Consider the following 19,260-nt stretch of genomic DNA (forward strand, 5'->3'; position numbering starts at 1 on the left):
CTGTCCTACATGGATGACCTTGCCATAGTTATCATGAGGGGTAAAAGGACGCACACACCCCTTTTAACCTTGAGTGCGCCCAAGAATAAGGCTTTCGACCTGGCTGCTTTCCTCTCGGCCACCCACATGCAAATATGGGGGGGGCGATGAACACTTAGGGGTCCAAATATAATAGGTTGAATGGTGAAGGGAACTGCGTACAGTACTTAGTAACTGCAACTGCTTATGGGGACTGTGGGACACGCAAGGCTTGAGTGGGCTGATGGAAACATGACTTGATCCTTCGCCAGTCAATGTGCATGGAGTGGTGGCTTCATGGGCTGTGAACATTGCCATGGTTCATTTAGACTTTGCAACTGCATTGGCCCCTTCCCCATCAGATATGAGGGGAATTGTGAGAAAACTGCATCCCCCTCCAGTTCAGAGAGAGCACAGATAACTAGAGAAGTAAGAGGAGATAACTTGGGTGCTGAGGAGGTAGCTGGGGTTCTATATTTAAGGTAGGGGCAGTGCTTTGGGGGGAACCTTGGATTTTTATTCTTTAGAGGGGAGAAAGCACAGCAAACGGTTCAGAAATGCTCAGTATAAAAAGGACCAGGACATTGCCTCATCTCTCCGCGTGAACCGAACAGGGAAATGAAGGACAGAATGGAATGCAGAGCACTTCCTCCCTGTATAAAATGCCATGTCCACAGATACTACCGCATATTCGGGTCCCGTTTTCCTGAATCCTTAACTAGTTGGTTTGAAATAAGAAGCATTTAAAAAGTGAAGATTGCATCTGGAGGTTTATTGACTGTTGCAAATTCCAAGGAATACCTGAAGTTACATGGCTTGTCCCTTCCGAATGTCACCACTAGATCCCACTTGCTCCCTGTTTTTTTTGGCGTGAAGTGAGCATGACGGTTATTTTTTTTGTTTCGTTTAGATATTCCTGCCTCTTTAAATTATTGAGCAAGCAAGTTGCCTTTCATTTCTTCACCTCTCGGAAAGGTGTTAGAATGTGAGCCAAAGGGCAGGTTCCGTACAGTCATTGTAGCCCCTAAGGGCCTTTCTAAAAGAGGCAGCAGGTGAGGGATGTGTAATCTTTTCTCCCCTTATCTCTTCCTTCCTCAGGTTCCTCCTCCCAGTAGCTAACACCTCCCCCCCCCCATGGGCATGGGTGGTCTCAGGAATTTCTCAGGGTGGGGGCAAATAGAAACACTGAAAGAAGAAGCAGACTGAGAGAATCACACACAGAAAAAGTGAGAGGAATCGTGCCTTTACGTTTTTCCTCCTGTCTCAGGTTCTACAAATGCTACACACTTGCTATTTATTTATTTTTAATGGTACCTGTGATCTGGAGATTATGGTTCACCTGGTGAGGTGGGGGTGCAATTGTCCCACCCTACCCTTAGAATTCCATGCCCATGGTATTTGCAAGCATGTGTGAACCCTGAAGAGGGAGCCTCTGAGCTCATGGGTTGCAAAGAAGTGGCATGAAAAGGATTGTGTGCACCGCCAAATAGCAAATGAATTACCAAGCGAGTAGGAAAACTCGCTAGAATATTTGGAAACTCTGAACTGTTTGAAGAATCATGTTTCTGTCATTTCCATTTATTGATGGACTTGCTTATATCCCATGGTAATTTGCTTTACCTACATTCCAAGCTCATTGTCTTTTTAGAATTTCTGTTCAACAAGCTATGTTTTATTTCCAAGTCTGACTTCCCTTTAAAACGTTTTAGGTTTGATAAATTAGCATCAGGATCCTGAAAATAATACAGACTTCACTTTTATTTCTGCATGTACTTTTACACTGCAATTTCATACATGTCTATAAGAATTAAGTCTTGTTGAGTCCAGTGAGGCTTACTCCCAGGTAAGCAGGAATAGGATTGTACCCTTAGAAAGGTTATTTAATTCAGCCAAAGCTGTCAGCATTTTAGTTCCAGCCATCTTAGTGGTCAAGATTTAAGCAGGTGCTTAACTTTGGGTGGCTGCACCTTAAAAATCTGATGTTGTGATTTAAAGACCTAAAACCAGGGTAGTTTTTCTTTAGTTGGATTGCTTTGAAGTTCATAGGCGCAAAAGGAAAGATAAGGGATTGTATCACATCCCTAAGTATGTGAAACCACATTCCTGTTGATAAATATTGCAGATCTGAGGTTCACCATGAGATACAGCAGCTACCCTACAGCCACAGGAGTGAGTTCATGGCATGGGGCAATGTTTAAGCTGGGGATTTCCTGGCTCAGAGCTCAGTCTGCTGGCCACAACACTTTATTTATTCTATTAAAAATTTCTAGCATGCCCTTGAACCAAACAGTTCCCAGCATGCTGTACAGTAATAACAACAATCAGAAAATGCACAAAAAAAGATCAAGCCAAAGTTAAGTTACAATTAATTCCAACTAGAGATATTTAAGCATGTGCTTCACTCTTTCAAATTAGTGCCAAAAAGACCGGTGGATCTGGTACCTGTGTTCTCTGCAAATATTAAGGTTGTATCGGCTGTGTTTAACTGAACACACTGTTTACCAAAAGGCTTGAAGGATTCCTTAGAAGCAGACCATCTCTCTGAAGTCTTCAGATCTTCCAAGGAAACCCTGCTGTGTGTTAATTCTTTGGTGGGGACATGGAAACAGTGACAATATGGAAGCAGACTTCCTTAATGGTGTCACCCACCCTTTGAAATCCCCTTCTCTGGATAGTTCAAGAGGTAGAAACAGGAACCAGCTTTAAATGCCACTTAAAAGACAAACACGTTTGCCCAAGCTTACCTGGATTCTGATTCCTAATTCTTAAAACTATTTCTCTTTCTTTTTGTGCATTGCTCATTGTTATCTATGGTATATGATGTCATTCAGATTTTATTTAGCATTTGAAAAGTTTCATTTGATGTTCTGCTTTATATGACTTTACTTTTCCTGTTACATTTTATGTAAGCGATATAGTGGTTTCTTTTAAGGAGACTTGTACATTAGTGTTAAAATCCTTGTCCAGAATGGGCACTGATGGTGTGAATTCTTTATTGTGGTCACACATTAATTAAATCACTTTAGCTCTGGAACTTGGGGTGTGGGGAGAGATTGAATATGTCTGTGTATATAAAATGACTATTCAACAGAATGGAGATAGGAGATCTCCTGTGTTGGAAAACCTGATTAACATTTCAGCATTGTGATGGAGCCCATTTGAGATTCCAGCACTATCTCAGCGCTTGGGCATGTGAATTGGTATTCATCCCTGGTGAATGTTTTGCAGAGGCTTCTCATATCTGTTAGGGATTTATTTCATTCTCACAGCTGCATTTTGTATTGACTCGACAGCCAAAGGAACAATGCCCATTCTACGAAAGTATTTATTTAGCCAACCACCCCATTTTGGGGGGGGGGGGAGGCGTGCACTATAATGCATATATTCCTAGTTCACAATGCATGTTAAGTCAATGCATGTAGAAGTGGCAGAAATGCTGGTGATGTATGCATTAAAAAGGTTTAGTATTCAGTGTACATATTCCGAAAAGTCAATGCATGGGCTGCTTCCTACACTTTTTTTAAAAAAACAAAACAAAACAAAAATACTTTTATCTGAACTTAAAAATACAGCAGCCAATAATTAATTAATTAAGTTTATTACAGTGGTACCTTGGTTTAAGAACAGCCCTGTTTAAATAAAAACTATTTGGTTTACGAACTCTGCAAAACCTGTCCCGGTTTGCTAACTTTACCTCGGTCTAAGAACAGAATCCGAACGGTGGAAGGTCGCCGGCGGCAGGAGGCCTCGTTAGGGAAAGCGCGCCTCGGTTTAGAGAACGGTTTTGGTTTAAGAATGGGCTTCCGGAATGGATTAAGTTCGTAAACCGAGGTATAATGATTATTTATTATTTATACCCTGCCCATCTGGCTGGGTTTCCAGAAGAAGAATAAAATAATCGATTAAAGATTAAAAGCCTCCCTAAACAGGGCTGCCTTCAGATGTCTTCTAAAAATCTGCTAGCTGTTTTTTCTCTTTGACATCTGATGGGAGGGCGTTCCACAGGGCGGGTGCCACTACCGAGAAGGCCCTCTGCCTGTACCACTGTATTCAGTTAAATATACAGTGGTACCTCTACTTACGAATTTAATGCGTTCCGAACACACATTTGTAAGTCGTAAAAATTTGTAAGTCGAATTTCATAGGAATGCATTGGGAGAAAAAAATCGTAAGTAGAAGCAACCCTATCTAAAAATCCGTAAGTAGAAAAAATCCTATCTAAACCGCAGGCGGATGGAGCTCCATTCGTAAGTAGAAACATTCATAAGTAGAGGTACCACTGTATTAATTAGTTTCCTAAAATATATTTCTGTACCATGTAATCAAGGAGCTGCACCTTTAGAGATATATTTTAGAGAAACCACAAGCTTTACAAAGTCTGGAAAGGGGACCTCATATTGGTAAAAGTGTGGTGGGGGGGAGTAGAGGGCATGCAGAAGAAATTGCCATATTTTGAGTTGACATGCTACCATCTTTACAGCAAATGTCCCAAATTTATTCATACCCCTCACTGACTGTAAGAAACGCCTTTTTTTAAGCTGAAGTTATTTTTGTAGCCACAAGAAATAAAACAATCAGTTATTTAAGCAATAAAGCTAATAGATCTCTGTTTTATCAAACTAGATCTATTGGAGTAGCTATGCACGTTATGTTGAGGATTCAAAGAACTGTTTAGAATCCTAGATAGTGCTTATTAAACTCACTCAGGGCACATATGGGGAATCTGCAGTCCTGTGGGCTCCAACTCATATCATCTCTCCCTATTATACCCGACTTAAGGTGTTGAAGTCTTCCTTTCAGACCAATATGTTCCAGATCAACTAACAGTGTTTAAACTAACAGGGTCATGACAGCACCAAAATACAAAAGCACAGTAAAAACAGAAGCAGAATGACAATGTTGGTGCTGACCTTTAAAGCCCTAAACGGCCTCAGCCCAGTATACCTGAAGGAGTGTTTCCACCCCCATCGTTCAGCCCAGATACTGAGGTCCAGCTCCGAGGGCCTTTTGGCAGTTCCCTCACTGTGAGAAGTGAAGCTACAGGGAACCAGGCAGAGGGCCTTCTCAGTCGCACCCGCCTATCAGATGTCAAGGAAATAAACAACTATCTGACTTTAGAAAAGTTTTTAATGTTTGATATTTTATTCTGTTTTTGATGTTCTGTTGGGAGCTGCCCAGAGTGGCTGGGGAAACCCAGCCAAATGCGCGGGGTATGAATTTAATTTAGTATTAGTAGTAGTACCGTGTTTCCCACATTTTAAGACACCGTCTTATATTAATTTTACTCAAGAAAATAAGCCTATGGCTTATTTTCGGGGGGGGGGGGTGTCTAAAAAATTTTATTACCATAAGTACCGCATGGTTCTGGGCACCTGCCTCCTCCTGTTGCATTGCTGCTGCTGGCTCCCGGAGGCTCGGAGCGCTCTGCGCGGCGCTGTTGGACGCCTCCGGGAGGAGGAGGAGACGGCCTGCCAGGTCGGCGCCCAGCAGCCCCGAGCCACGTGGCGTTTTCAACCGTAAGCAACAAAGCAAGGCGCAAGGGTAACTGAAAGGAAACACGTTTTTAAAATGGCAAAGGGGGCAAGCCGCTTGGGTACTCGGCGGCGGCAGCGAAGCCCAGAAGCCTATTTGACTGTGAGGAGCGGGAGAGGAAGCGGCGGGAGCGATAACGAAACCCCACTTCTCGCCCCTTTTTCTCAACTCGCCTGAGAGAACCAAGAGAAAAGCACGGTGTTTGTTGTTAGTTGCCTTGGCAACCCGAAACGGGACGGCAAGTGGGGAGGGACACAAGAGCGAACCGTTAGTGGATCTGTCGGCCGGTCGCTCTTGCGCAGCCCCGGAGCCGCCTTTCAAGCAAAAGTTTTGCCCCCCCTCCCGCCGCCGCCCGCCCACTCCACTTATTGAAACTGCCTCAGCGCCACTCTCGGGTTTCACCTGGTTGCGTGTTTACGAAAAGGGAAGCTCGCGGCATGGCCAGAGAAGGAGGTGGTGGCGAGACCAAGCCTTTTGGCCGAAGCAGGGAGCCAGCGCTCCTGTTGCTTCTAGTCAGGGCCCATTGACTTGGGACTCTGCGGGGCGGAGCGGGAGCCGGCAGCCGCCTCAGGGGCTCGCGGAGCGCCCTGAGCCTCCAGGAGCAACGCTCTAGCAGCAACGCTCCCGGAGGCTCGGGGCGCTCTGTGCAGCGCTGCTGGGCGCCGACCTGACAGGCTGCTTCCTCCTCCTGCTGCCTCCGGCGTTGCTACCGTACCGGCAGTCCTGAATCCGTGAAAACCGAAGCGGCTGGGGTCAGGAGCACCCGAGCCAGCGGCCTTGTCTCTTCCTGGCCCCGCCGCCCGGAGCTGCTGGGCGCTCCATCCGCGCTACTGAGTGTTCTGCGCTGCAGCAGCCAGTTCCGGGTGGGGGGCGGCAGGCTGAAATCACTTCAAACGGCGTTTTTAAACGCCATTTTCCCTCCTCAGCGCTGAAGTTCCTCCTAGGCGCGCGCTACAGCTGAGCCAGGAACAGCTGATTCCCGTGCTACAGCTGATCTGCTTCGCCGGTGCCTGGGTGCTCCGTGCTGCAGCAGCCGGTTCCAGGCCCCGAGCTGGCAGGCATGTCTTATTTTCGGGGTATGTCTTACATTTCTCAAATGCTTAAAATTGCTGCCCTGGCTTACTTTATGACTACATAAATATGTAAAACACTTATATGAATGAAAAGGTTTTTACCTGATACCAAAAAATGGTTTGGACCAATGCCACAACTGAGAAGATCCTGTTCTGGGCTGCCTTTGAGGAAGTAATGGCCTGGCTCATGTGGGAGAAGATGACATTACTGTATCCTGGTCCTAGCCATCTTTAAAGGTACAAACTGACACATTGAACTAAGCCTAGAAATGCACTGGTAACCAGTACAAATTTGTTAAGAAGACTGGTGGTATGTGCCCAGTGCTGTTCAGTAATTTAGCAGCCATATTTTGTTCTGAATTTATAAACTAGCTTCACAGGCAGCCCAGATACAAAAGGATCTTGGCAGAGCAGTAATAATTGTGGCCTAGGTCACCATAGTTGGCATTGATCACCTTTTGTGACACTGAGGTTACTTAGGCTTCCAAAATATAGTCATATCTCAGTTTAAGTATGCCTTGGTTTGAGTATTTTCAGTTTAAGTACCTGTCTGGAATGGATTAATCCACTTTCCATTACTTTCAATGGGAAAGTTCACTTCAGCGTAAGTACGCTTCAGGTTAAGTACGCTTCAGTTTAAGTACAGACTTCCGGAACCAATTGTGTTTGTAAACCGAGGTACCACTGTAGTCCCTCCCCTTCCCAACACATGCACAGAAACTGCAAATCTGATCCTTAGGGGGAGGCAAAAATGAATTTGCCTCCCGCCCCCACACCTTTGAGCAGATAACCCTCCATATTGCAAACTGCTTTTGAAGTGCCCTCTGTTTCAAAAGTTGGGCAATTTTTTTAACTTTTATTACCATGTTTCTCTTATTGAGAAAAGTTTAAATGACCTGCCAGAACTTCAGATAATATACAATTGGTTACATGTACAAGTTATGGTATACAAGTTATAGTCAGTCACATCCAGGTATGTGCAGTTATATGCAGTTGGAGGGGAACTACCTAGAATCATAGAATTATAGAGTTGGAAGAGACCACAAGGGCCATCCTGTCCAAGCAGGAAATGGTTTTTTTCTTGTTTCTGGAAGTCAGGCACGGTTGCAAATTTGTTTAGTGATCTAACAGTAGAAATCACATCTACTTTCCCCCCAACTCCTGGGCTGGATCTAGACACATCAAAGAAGTGTTTCAGTTTTAAAGCGTTGTAAATTTAAACAGAGGAAACCGGTAGAGAAAAACGAGACTCCACGTCGCCATCTGGTGGCACAATGTTATATCGCATATACAATGCATATACAGTGGTACCTCGGTTTATGAACACAATTGGTTCCGGAAGTCTGTTCATAAACTAAAGCGTTCATAAACTGAAGCGAACTTTCCCATTGAAAGTAATGGAAAGTGCATTAATCTGTTCCAGACGGTCTGCAGAGTACTTAAACTGAAGCGTTCATAAACTGAAGTGAACTTTCCCATTGAAAGTAATGGAAAGTGAACTAATCCGTTCCAGATGGGTCCGCGGAGTTCGTAAACCGAAAATTCGTAAACCAAGGTGTTCATAAACCGAGGTTCCACTGTACTGTAAATTGCTTTTTCTTTACGGGTCTAGCTGAGTCTCTGGACTATGGGGCTTCATTGCTTTCAGACAATTGTGGAGATCAAGTGATGTAACTGCTGAGGATGCTTCATTGCAAGCTTTTGTGAACCATTTGGGGGATATGGGGCTAAGCAGAGGATGCATTTGCCCTTACTGTTATTGCTCTGTAATTGGAAGACTAGACCAGTTACACCTTTCTTTCTCTTTAAGATAACAGTTGTCTTTCCTGTTGAGTTTTAAAGCACCTGTCTTGATTGCTGTTTTAGATCATCCAGGTGAGCTGCTAAGTAAATTAACCATATTTACACATTCCTTTAAATAGCACAGATAAGCTGTGCAAGTTCATAGGTTCAGCATGTACAGACCTTTTTTCTCCTTCAAACGTGTGTAAATTCAGTTGCAACTTAAAGCGGACAGTTTTGAGTATAGTTTGCTTTGCTTGTGTGATGGGAAGGGGCACTGATAGGATCAGTTGAGTACTAGATGAGTATGTGGCTATGGCAAGATGGAGGAGATAGAAAGCAAGAGACTTGTTCAAGTGTATGTAGAAAGCGTTAGATGGGGCGTCAATGTTTATTATGCTGAATAGAAATATGAAGAACGTCCAAAGGTCCTGAACATCTCAAGAGCTTATTCACATGTAGCAGTAAAAATACTGCTAGTAGAATTGTGGTAAATATTCTAGTAAAAATACTGAGCATCTATTTAATGCTTAAAAGGTAAAGGGACCCCTGACCATTAGGTTCAGTCGTGACCGACTCTGGGGTTGCGCGCTCATCTCACATTATTGGCCGAGGGAGACGGCGTATAGCTTCCAGGTCATGTGGCCAGCATGACAAAGCCGCTTCTGGCAAACCAGAGCAGCACATGGAAACGCCGTTTACCTTCCTGCTATAGCGGTTCCTATTTATCTACTTGCATTTTTGATGTGCTTTCGAACTGCTAGGTTGGCAGGAGCTGGGACCAAGCAACGGGAGCTCACCCCGTCACAGGGATTCGAACCGCCGACCTTCTGATCAGCAAGCCCTAGGCTCAGTGGTTTAGCCCACAGCGCCACCTGCTTACATAGTATTTAATGCTTACATAGTATTTAGTTTTCCTCATATACATTACAGTCATACCTCAGTTTAAGTACGTCTCGGTTTGATATTTTCAGTTTAAGTACTCCGCGGACTCGTCTGGAACGGATTAATCCACTTTCCATTACTTTCAATGCGAAAGTTCGCTTCAGGTTAAGTATGCTTCAGTTTAAGTACTCCACAGACCGTCTGGAACGGATTAATCCACTTTCCATGACTTTCAATGGGAAAGTTTGCTTCAGGTTAAGTATGCTTCAGGTTAAATACAGACTTCCAGAACCAATTGTGTTTGTAAACCGAGGTACCACTGTACTTTAGTAAACCTTCCAGGAACCCTGGTAGGTAGGTCAGGGTCGTTATCCTGTACTGCATATGAGAGGAAGGGAGGAAGAGAAAGAGAGAAAAGCTGAGATGAACATTGCCTAAGAGGTCACCCAGTGAATGGCAAACTGGGGTTTTCTGCCATGTCATGTGTGAGATTAGAACCCAGGACATTCTGCCTCAGAACTCAAGTCCCTTAATTATCATCCTATAGTAGCTCTTTGGCCCTGGCAATAGTTTTCTCTTCAAGTGACTTACTCCCTGTGGCAGTGGTTTTCAACCAGTGTGTCATGGGCCCCTGGGATGCCTTGAATGGTGGTCAGGGGTGCCGTGGGCAAGACTGGCCTCTGTCCACTCTGATTCCCTCTCACGTGTCTGCCTCCCAAAGGCCTGTGCAGCTGTTTGTTGCAGCAGCCCTGTCTACAAGCTCCTCAGGGCTGGCCAGTGGGTGCTGGTTGCCAGGAGCTGAGGTGGCCTTGGTGTAAGCAAGCAAGCGGGTGAGGGAGCCCAACCAGCCAGTGTGCCAGTCCTTCCTGTTGGGAATGGACAGACAAGTTCCAGGCCTCTGTGGGGCAGTGTGAGGAGGCACCTCTCTTTGGGGCAGGGGTGCAGCTCAGAGACTCTTGTACTGGCCTTAAATAGCTACTTCCTTGTTTGTCAACTCGCACTCGCAAGTTGTGGTTTGTGCTTGCCCTGCAAACCAGAAAATGGAAACCCTGGTTTGCTGTTTTGGATACAGTGGCAAACTATGGTTTGCCACAAACTAGAAAGTACTTAATTAAGCAGATTATAAGAAAATGATCAGAAGTGATAACTGAATTCTGGGCCATGGACACATTGGGCAAGTTCTTGCTCTGTAATTGATAACGCCTGTTGGGATTCCTTCGCCAATCATTGTGAAATTTTAAGCAGGGAAAGGATTCATTAAATTAAGTATTACTTTTTCAAAGCTGTCTTAGCATTGGGAGTCAGTATGTAAGTTGAATGCACAGCTTTGTGTTAGTAGCCTGTGTGTATACTTTATTTATGTCAAGCTTCACTGGAAAATGACACGCCTTTGTAACGTGCAAAGTGCAATACCCACAATTATCTCTTCTATTGCCACTTTCACTGTGATTTTTCCTTTTCAACATTCCCTTGGAAATACCGATTTGCAGATAGACAATTCAGGCACACCAGCAATTAACTCATTTTCAGTCACAAAATGAGCAGTTTTGTTCAGACATCTAACTATTGCAAGCTTCCGTTTATTTCCTTTTAGATGTTGCCTACCATAGCTTCCAGTTTATTTAACTTCCTCACATATGCTAATGTAAATAAAAACAGTGCAGGTCCTACCTACAAACACTGAACAAAGGAACTATAACAAAATTGTTTTGCTTTATGTGATCTTAGTAATACATTTAATCTCTTGTAAAAAGAAGAAAAGATAAGGAAGGCAAATGTGTTTGAAGTTGCTGGCTATGGAAATGTCTAGAACAATTACTTCTAAAGAACCTGGAATAGCTCAGTTGGTAGAGCATGAGACTCTTAATCTCAGGGTTGTGGGTTCAAGTCCCATGATGGGTGAAATATTCCTGCATTGTAGGGGGTTGGACTTGAAGACCCTCATTGTCCCTTCCAGCTCTACAATTCCATGATTCTATGAACATGTTTTTTAAAAAAACGACGACAACAAATACCGCCTACAGATTTCAGTAGGATGCAGACCTCGTTCCCTAAACCTGATTGAAATCTCACCTAAGAGTGCAGTCCTAAACCCACTTACCTGGGAGTAAGCCTCACAGTTGGATTTACTTCTGAGTAGACATGTTTAGGATTGTGCAGCAAATTCCTTTTTACCTGCAACTTTCATTTTATGCTTCAGTGTAGTGAGAACAATCACAACAACCCCTTCCATAAAACGAGGACTCCGCTAGATCAGTAAAGAAAAAGCAATTTATATGCATTGTATATGCAATATAACATCGTGCCATCAGATGGCGCTGTGGAGTCTTGTTTCTCTCTACCTGTTTTCCCTGTTTAAATTTACAAAGCGTTTAACTGAAACACTTCTTTGGTGTGTCCAGATCCAGCCCCAGTTTCCAGGCCATGATTTTCTTACACTTGGGGTTAAGGTAAAGGTAAAGGTAAAGGGGCCCCTGGCCATCAGGTCCAGTCGTGTCTGACTCTGGGGTTGCGGCGCTCATCTCGCTCTATAGGCCAAGGGAGACGGCGTTTGTCTGCAGACAGCTTCCAGGTCATGTGGCCAGCATGACAAAGCTGCTTCTGGCGAACCAGAGCAGTGCACGGAAACGCCGTTTACCTTCCCACCGGAGCGGTCCCTATTTATCTACTTGCACTTTGATGTGCTTTCGAACTGCTAGGTGGGCAGGAGCTGGGACCAAGCAACGGGAGCTCACCCCGTTGCAGGGATTCGAACCACCGACCTTCTGATCAGCAAGTCCTAGACTCTGTGATTTAACCCACAGCGCCACCTGGGTCCCTGTGGACTGGAGTAGAAGGAAGTAATTCATGGAGGTAACTGCTTTCAGTGACTATTGGCCATGATGGCTGTGCTCTGCCTCCAATGGCAGTATCCTTCTGAATGTCAGTTGCTGGAAACCACCGAAGAGGGTTGTGCTCTTGCACACTGGTTCTGCTTTGGGTTTTGCAGAGGAATCTGGTTGGCCACTGTGAGACTAGCATGCTGGACTATACGAGCCATTGGCTTGAACTACCAGGCTCCGCTTATGAAAGAGCTGTACAATATTATGTGTGGTATGGAGAAAGTGGGGAGAGAAACATTTTTTCCCCTTTCTCACAATACCAAGAACCTAGGGTCATCCAATGAAGCCTAATATTGGTAGATTCCAGACACAAAAAAGGAAGTACTGTTTCACACAGAGCCGAGTTAAAACTACGGACGTCACTGCCAGAAGTTGCAGTGATGGCCCCCAACTTGGATGGATTTTAAAGGGGTTAAGACAAAGTCTGTCAGTGGCTACTAATCATCATGGCTGTGTACTGCATCTAGTATCAAAGATGCTATACTTCTGAATGCCAGTTGCTTGGGGACACAAATGGTTGCCAGGGTTTGAAATAAGCCAGGCACCAGACATGTTGTGCACCTTGCTTTTGATCAGTTGCAAACAAGTGAAGATGCCTGCGTGCCAGGCAGGGGCGTAGCAAGGGAGGGGCAGGGGGTGCTCCGCCCTGGGCAGCGCACGATCCCGAGGGCGCCATGGCAGCTGTTCCCCGCCTGCGCTGGGCGCCACGCCCCCAGAATGCGCACCATGCCCCTACGGGCGGCGCGCCCCGCCCCCAAAACACATGCCAGCCCCGCCCCCGCCTGCTCTTCGCCCCCGGTGGCGGAGCATGAAGCTACGCCAGTGGTGCCAGGCTGGCACCTGACAGCTCCACCACCTGGAGGTGCATGCCTTGGGATCATTGGATCTGGACTGTTTTCACACACTAATACCCCGCCCTGTAGAATTCTATCAGTTATATTTTATCTTCACAGTCAGAATGAATTTCTGGAACCAAAATGCTTTAACTGTGCTCTCTCTGAGCAGGAGCAGTCGCCATTAAGAAAAAGAGGTCGGAATAGGCCAATATATGTGGACTGTCCCTGGATCAAGTGACTTTTCTTCTTTTAAGTTCTCGAAGCACTTAACCTAGCTCAGGGTTGTCATCTGAACTAGCCAGATGTTTAACTGAGACTCAACCACAGACAGCTATCGTTTGAAAAAATAAGACTTTAGAGCAGGCACCCCCAAACTGCAGCCCTCCAGATGTTTTGGCCTACAACTCCCATGATCCCTAGCTAAGAGGACCAGTGGTCAGGGATGATGGGAATTGTAGTCCAAAACATCTGGAGGGCCGAAGTTTGGGGGTGCCTGCTTTAGAGCCACCTTGCCCCCAAATGGCAACTAGGCATTCTATTTTGGAAGCTATAATCTTGGTTTAAGGCACCTAGCTTAGATATCTGAGTTTCTAACACTGCATGGGTGGAACTCATGTGCTACTTGTGGTCTTCCCATTGGCATCTGATTGGCTACTGTGAAAACAGGATGCACCTGTAGTACACCAATGCTGCCAGCCTGGGAGCTCCTCTTACCCTGCCACCCCCCCACCCTGTCCCAGTGAGTGCCAGCATTTCCATTCCATCCATCTCACACAGGCATCCCCAAACTTGACCACTGGTCCTGTTAGCTAGGGATCATGGGAGTTGTAGGCTAAAACATCTGGAGGGCCGCAGTTTGGGGATGCCTGATCTCACACATTACTGCTGTTTGCCCCAATTTTCCCATTAAATTTAGAAAAAGGGCACAGTGGAGACTGAGAGCGACCTGAAAAATAATCGCTCTCCCTGGTGCATTTCAGGATTCTTCCATCTCATTCTGCTGCATGTGTACAGTCGTACCTCGGGTTACGAACACCTCGGGTTACGAACTGCGCAAACCCGGAAGTATTTTCGCAGCACGCGCGTGTGCAGAAGCGGCATGCGCGGTTTGCGCATGCGCAAAATGGCGGTTCGGGTTACGAACTTTTCGGGTTACGAACTGCGACCCGGAACAGATCGTGTTCGTAACCCGAGGTATTACTGTAGTCAAGGCACTGGTTCAATACTGAAGTGAAACCCTCCAATGCCAGGCAAGACTAGTGGGGAAGTTCAAGGACCAGGTTTGCACAGGCAATATGGCCACTGAAGCAAATTAGACGGCCAGTTAATTGGTCCCAAAGCCAACGTAGCTGCCATGTTCGCCGCCAGAACCTCGCAAAGAAAATACACACATTTCCTGTCCACTAGATAGAGAACTCCATGTGCAACTGGCATCTCCATACAGAAGCTCAGTTGTGCAGAGGTTCTGTTTGTACAGTTTAAAAAGAAAGGAAGAATTGCACAGATGTGGCATAGCAGGGTACAGAGACTGTTCCTCTTATTCAGCATCATAGCTGTCAAGTTCTCCCTTTTTTAAAGGGAAATTCCCTTATGCCGAATAGGCTTCCTCGTGAGACAAGGGAAAACTTGACAGCTATGTTCAGCATGTTGATTTTCTGCTCATCTCCGCTGGATATATGAAGCGGGGCTATCTGAAGCCATTTTTGTATTTTCACATCCTAATGGATGTTTCGGATATTTCAGAGCTCAACCCTAATAGCAGGGGTGGGTAACCTTTGGTGCTCCAGGTGTTGTTTGACTCTTAACTCTCTCCTCAGCCCCAGGTAGCATGGCCAAATGAGTATGTAGTCCAGCAGCATTATGTAGGGCTACAGGTTAGCCCAGGCATCCCCAAACTGCGACCCTCCAGATGTTTTGGCCTACAACTCCCATGATCCCTAGCTAACAGGACCAGTGGTCAGGGAAGATGGGAATTGTATCCAAAACATCTGGAGGGCTGAAGTTTGGAGATGCCTGGGTTAGCCACTCCTGATTTATGATGCCCTTCGATAATGGGAGTAATGGAAAACAATGTGGCAGGATCTCAGAACAAAGCTCTTAATGTTTCATTTCAGTCCAGAGGTGGCATATGCACTGCAAGGCATACATAGAGCTCCTCCATGCACAGACCTTCCGCATTCATTTCAGTGTGAAAAAGCTGAAAACAAAGGCATACATGTATAAAAGTGAATTAGAAACAAGCTGGGGAGATGGGCTTGGGAACTTTGCTCTGCGTTCCATCTTCAGCCTGTTGCTAATCACAGGGTTGTTTAGAAGCACAGAATGAGAAAAGGGCTATATCTTTTGTTTGATCAAAATATCTGCTCACTGTTCAGTAATTCTGAATTCCTAGTTTAATTTCCTGTTCCTCGAGTATTTGCCTTAGACTCATCTCTTCTAATCCAAGCTATAACTGCTCTAAAAGCTCAAAACTCATAACTTGGAAGTGTGGGGGGACGGGGACGGACAGTTGCTACCATTCAAAGAAACAATAGTAAAAATATGCATTTTTTTAAAAAAGACATTTTTGGAAGGTGAGAATAAAGGAATTTCCTCCTCCACCCTCGCTGTTGCTAAACTGTAATCTAATATTGTTGAAAAGGCAGAGGAGGGAGGAAGGAATAGAGAGGTCTCACTTCTCCTCAGGTTATCGCTTTGCGTTTTCAGTCTGAAGCTCCTAAGGTTACAATTCTTGCCAAAAGCATTTAAAAACAAACAAACATGGTTATAGCTGAATGGTTGGGGATTATTATTTTTTACTAAGAAGCCACTTGAATTGGATGAGCACATGCTACTGTTAATTTTAGAGTTTTTGGTTTCTTATTTCATGCTCCAGTGCCTATTAAATATAGTATTTGTGCTTTTTAATGTCCAGAATTTCATAAAATCGCATTTCAGTAGAAATAATTAGCATTATGCATTTATTTATTTTTTAAGATCCCAATTACAGTTCAATTCCGTCTCCTCATCTTAATACTGAATTACACAGGATCCTGTTGCAGAGAGTTCACCAGGGCCCAGGGTTAGAAATTAGCAGGGTGCCAGGCTCATTTTGCACCTGAAGATTCTCCATTTGCATGCACCTAAAAAAGTCTGGTTGCCATTTTTTTGCGCCTGGCTTGCACTTGAGGATTACTGAAAAGTATGTGCTTTGAAGCCTTGAAGTATATTATTAAGGACGGACAATATGTTATGGAGTTTAACAATAAAGAGTGGAGTGTTTTGAAAACTGAAGTACAGTACCAATATTTTTATTGTAAACACCAAATTAAACATGTGTTAACAATGTCTGCTAAAAATGTGATATTAGCAGTGTGTCACTTATGTGAATTGCGTATTAGTTCACGCTTATCAAAATACAGTTGTACCTCGTTCCGGAGGTCTGTTCTTAACCTGAGGTACCACTTTAGCTAATGGGACCTGCGGCTGCGCCTGCGCCACTAGTGCGCGATTTCTGTTCTCATCCTGCGGCAAAGTTCTTAACCTGAGGTACTACTTCCGGGTTAGCAGAGTCTGTAACCCGAAGTGTTTGTAACCCGAGGTACCCCTGTAATAAGTAAAAAGTGTTGTCAACCGCCCCCAGTACAGCAAGGAAATACTAAGTTATAAAATGACAAAAAGGGGAAAGATGTAAGTTAGACAGAGCCAGTCCAAAACATTTTGCTGCCCGAGGCAGACAAGATTCCCACCCTGCACCCTGTACAGAAGCTGTCTGAATGGACACCGAGTCTTTACTTCAACAATGGCATTGGGAAAGTGTATCTGAGGGCAGCAAGCTCACTTAGAGGGCGCAGGGGGTGCTCTAATACCTTGCTGCTGCTCCTTCTCGCCACCACCCCACTCCTGCTCCTGGCGATGACTGCCTCACTCTCCTGCCATTTGGTACTCAGTGAGGAACCACATAGTGCAGAAGTTTGCAACCTTTATGAGTCCAGGGCAAGCACAACCACAACTCGAAAATGCGAGTTGACAAACAAGGAAGTAGCTATTTAAGGCCAGTGCAAGGGGAAGAGATGAGGGGGGTGGCATGGGTTCAAGGTTCAGTCATGCAGTGCCGAACCATGGTTTGAAGTTACGTGAACTTATGCATTATAACAACTTCCTTGATTTATCCCACAGATAAAGTCCATGGCTCCCTTGACCAACTACATTCTTTCTGTGGCCCCCCTGTGGGGCTCAGGAGCCCCATTATGTCCATAGCTACCAAGTCTCCCGTATTCACCGGGAAACCCCCATTTTTCCAGCTGTTCCTAGCTGAAAAAACGGATTTTTTTTGTTTCCCCCGGTTTATTCTGACATGGCGGCCATTTTGGAACTGGGCGGAGCATGCTCAGAAGTGACTTTTTATGCTGCTCTGCCCAGTTCCAAAATGGCTGCAGTGCGACTTCTGGCACGGCGGCCATTTTGGAACTGGGCAAAGCAGCATCAAAAGTCACTTCTGAGCATGCTCCGCCCAGTTCCAAAATGGCGGCAGCGCTACTTCCGGTCTGCTACTTCCGCCCGGTCCCTTATTTCTCCGACAGCAACTTGGCAGGTATGCATTATTTCACCCCTTGCCTGCAGAGCTGGCAGCCCCCCGACCTTTCTCAAACGCCCTCCCTTGTGGAGTATTCCCTCAGGCTCCTCTCTTCTCCCCTCTCTTTGGGAGTCCTCTGGGCCCTTGGGAGTCCTCCTCACACTGCCCCACAGGGGCTGAGACTTGTCTGTCCATTCCCAACAGCAAGGGCTGGCAGACTGACTGGCTGGCCTTCCTTTCCTGCTTCCTTGCTTGCTTACTCCGAGGTTGCCTCTGCTCCTGGCAACCAGCACCCACTGGCCAGCCCCAGAGGCACTATTTGCCTGGGGAGGTTGTAGCCAAGGTTGCTGCTGCAACAAATAGCCACACAAGCCTTTGGGAGGCAAAGATGTGAGAGGGCATCAGAGGAAGAAGGGAAGGAAAGAGGGACAGAGGCCAGTGTTGCCCGCAGCACCCCTGACCATCATTCAAGGCCATCACCCCAGGGGGCCATGACATACTGGTTGAAAACCATTGACATAGTGTGTTTTTACAGTTGTAACTAGGTATGACATGTTGCTTGCACTGGATGTCACTCTGAAGCTGACTGACATGGCATCAGAGTGGCAACTTCTAACGATAGAAGTTTGTGGTTAAGTATACGTCTTTGAAGTTTATTGTGTATTGCTTATCTTGGGTCAAAATCTGTACATTGCATTAGTGTAATTGTAATTTTACATGCTAATAGGTATACCTTTCCTTCTGCCACACCTGATTTCAATTCTTCCATGCTTTGTTTCTCTTTTAGTTAACCTTCCTGTATCTCCCTTTTCCCTGATACTTTACCAATCCATGAGAATTTTAAAAAAAATGTCCAGTAGCACCTTAGAGAACAAACTTAGTTGGTCTCTAAGGGGCTACTGGACACATTTTTAAAAAATTATTTTTATTTATTTCGACTGTGGTAGACCAACACGGCTACCTTCCTGAATCTAGAACCGTGAAAATTTGTTCACTTTTGTCCTACTGGGACTTACTTTCTGCCAGTTCATCAGTTCTTCAGATCCTCGCTTGGGAACCTTGCTTCTGATCTCAGTCCAATAAAGCATGATTTATTAGACTGAGAACACACATTGTGCCTTCTTCACCTTCTCACCTGAGGAACTGTGGTTCAGTCTCCCAACTCCAAACCATGCTACCAAATCCGCTGGTTGATTCTGATATTCAGGCTTGTAAGAAGAAATTAAACTACAGTATAATTTCCTGTCTTTGATGAAACACGAAACTATGGTTTGATAAACCTCTTAAAATATTTCCATGAAGAGGGAGCTAGGCCTCTGTTTGTGGCTCTCTTGTTCACCTGCTAAACTGTGGCAGGTGAAATTTGATAACTGTTTTGCAAAATCAAGCTGCCATGTGAGAAACATAGTTGGTTGGTGTTGTGTGTGTGTGTGAGTGAGTTCTCAGATTGCAAAATCCAATAGGGAAGCACCACTGCATGCCAACTTCTAGCATACTGCCAACATCAAATGGTAAGAGTTCTGAAACTTTCATGTAAAAGTTGCTTTATTCAAGGAGAGGGAAGTAATCCTTCAGCCTCTTCCACCGCATTAAAACAGGATTTCTCTTATCTTTTCAGCCCTGAATAGTGGTCCCTCGCGTCATCTTTAATGAGGGTGGGAAATCACTTTCCTACAATTATTTGCCACAGCCTCTGG

The 19,260-nt window shown here is 45.2% G+C and overlaps 1 protein-coding gene across 9 annotated transcripts in view; it reads left to right on the plus strand.

Annotated features, from left to right (window-relative positions):
* PALM2AKAP2 (PALM2 and AKAP2 fusion) overlaps window positions 1-19,260 on the plus strand; it is a 228,989-nt gene that overhangs the window by 146,859 nt on the left and 62,870 nt on the right. The gene's annotated exons all lie outside the window — the stretch shown is intronic.

This window comes from Zootoca vivipara, chromosome 15 (genome assembly GCF_965207765.1).
Source record: "Zootoca vivipara chromosome 15, rZooViv2.hap1.1, whole genome shotgun sequence".
Lineage (NCBI taxonomy): Eukaryota > Metazoa > Chordata > Lepidosauria > Squamata > Lacertidae > Zootoca > Zootoca vivipara.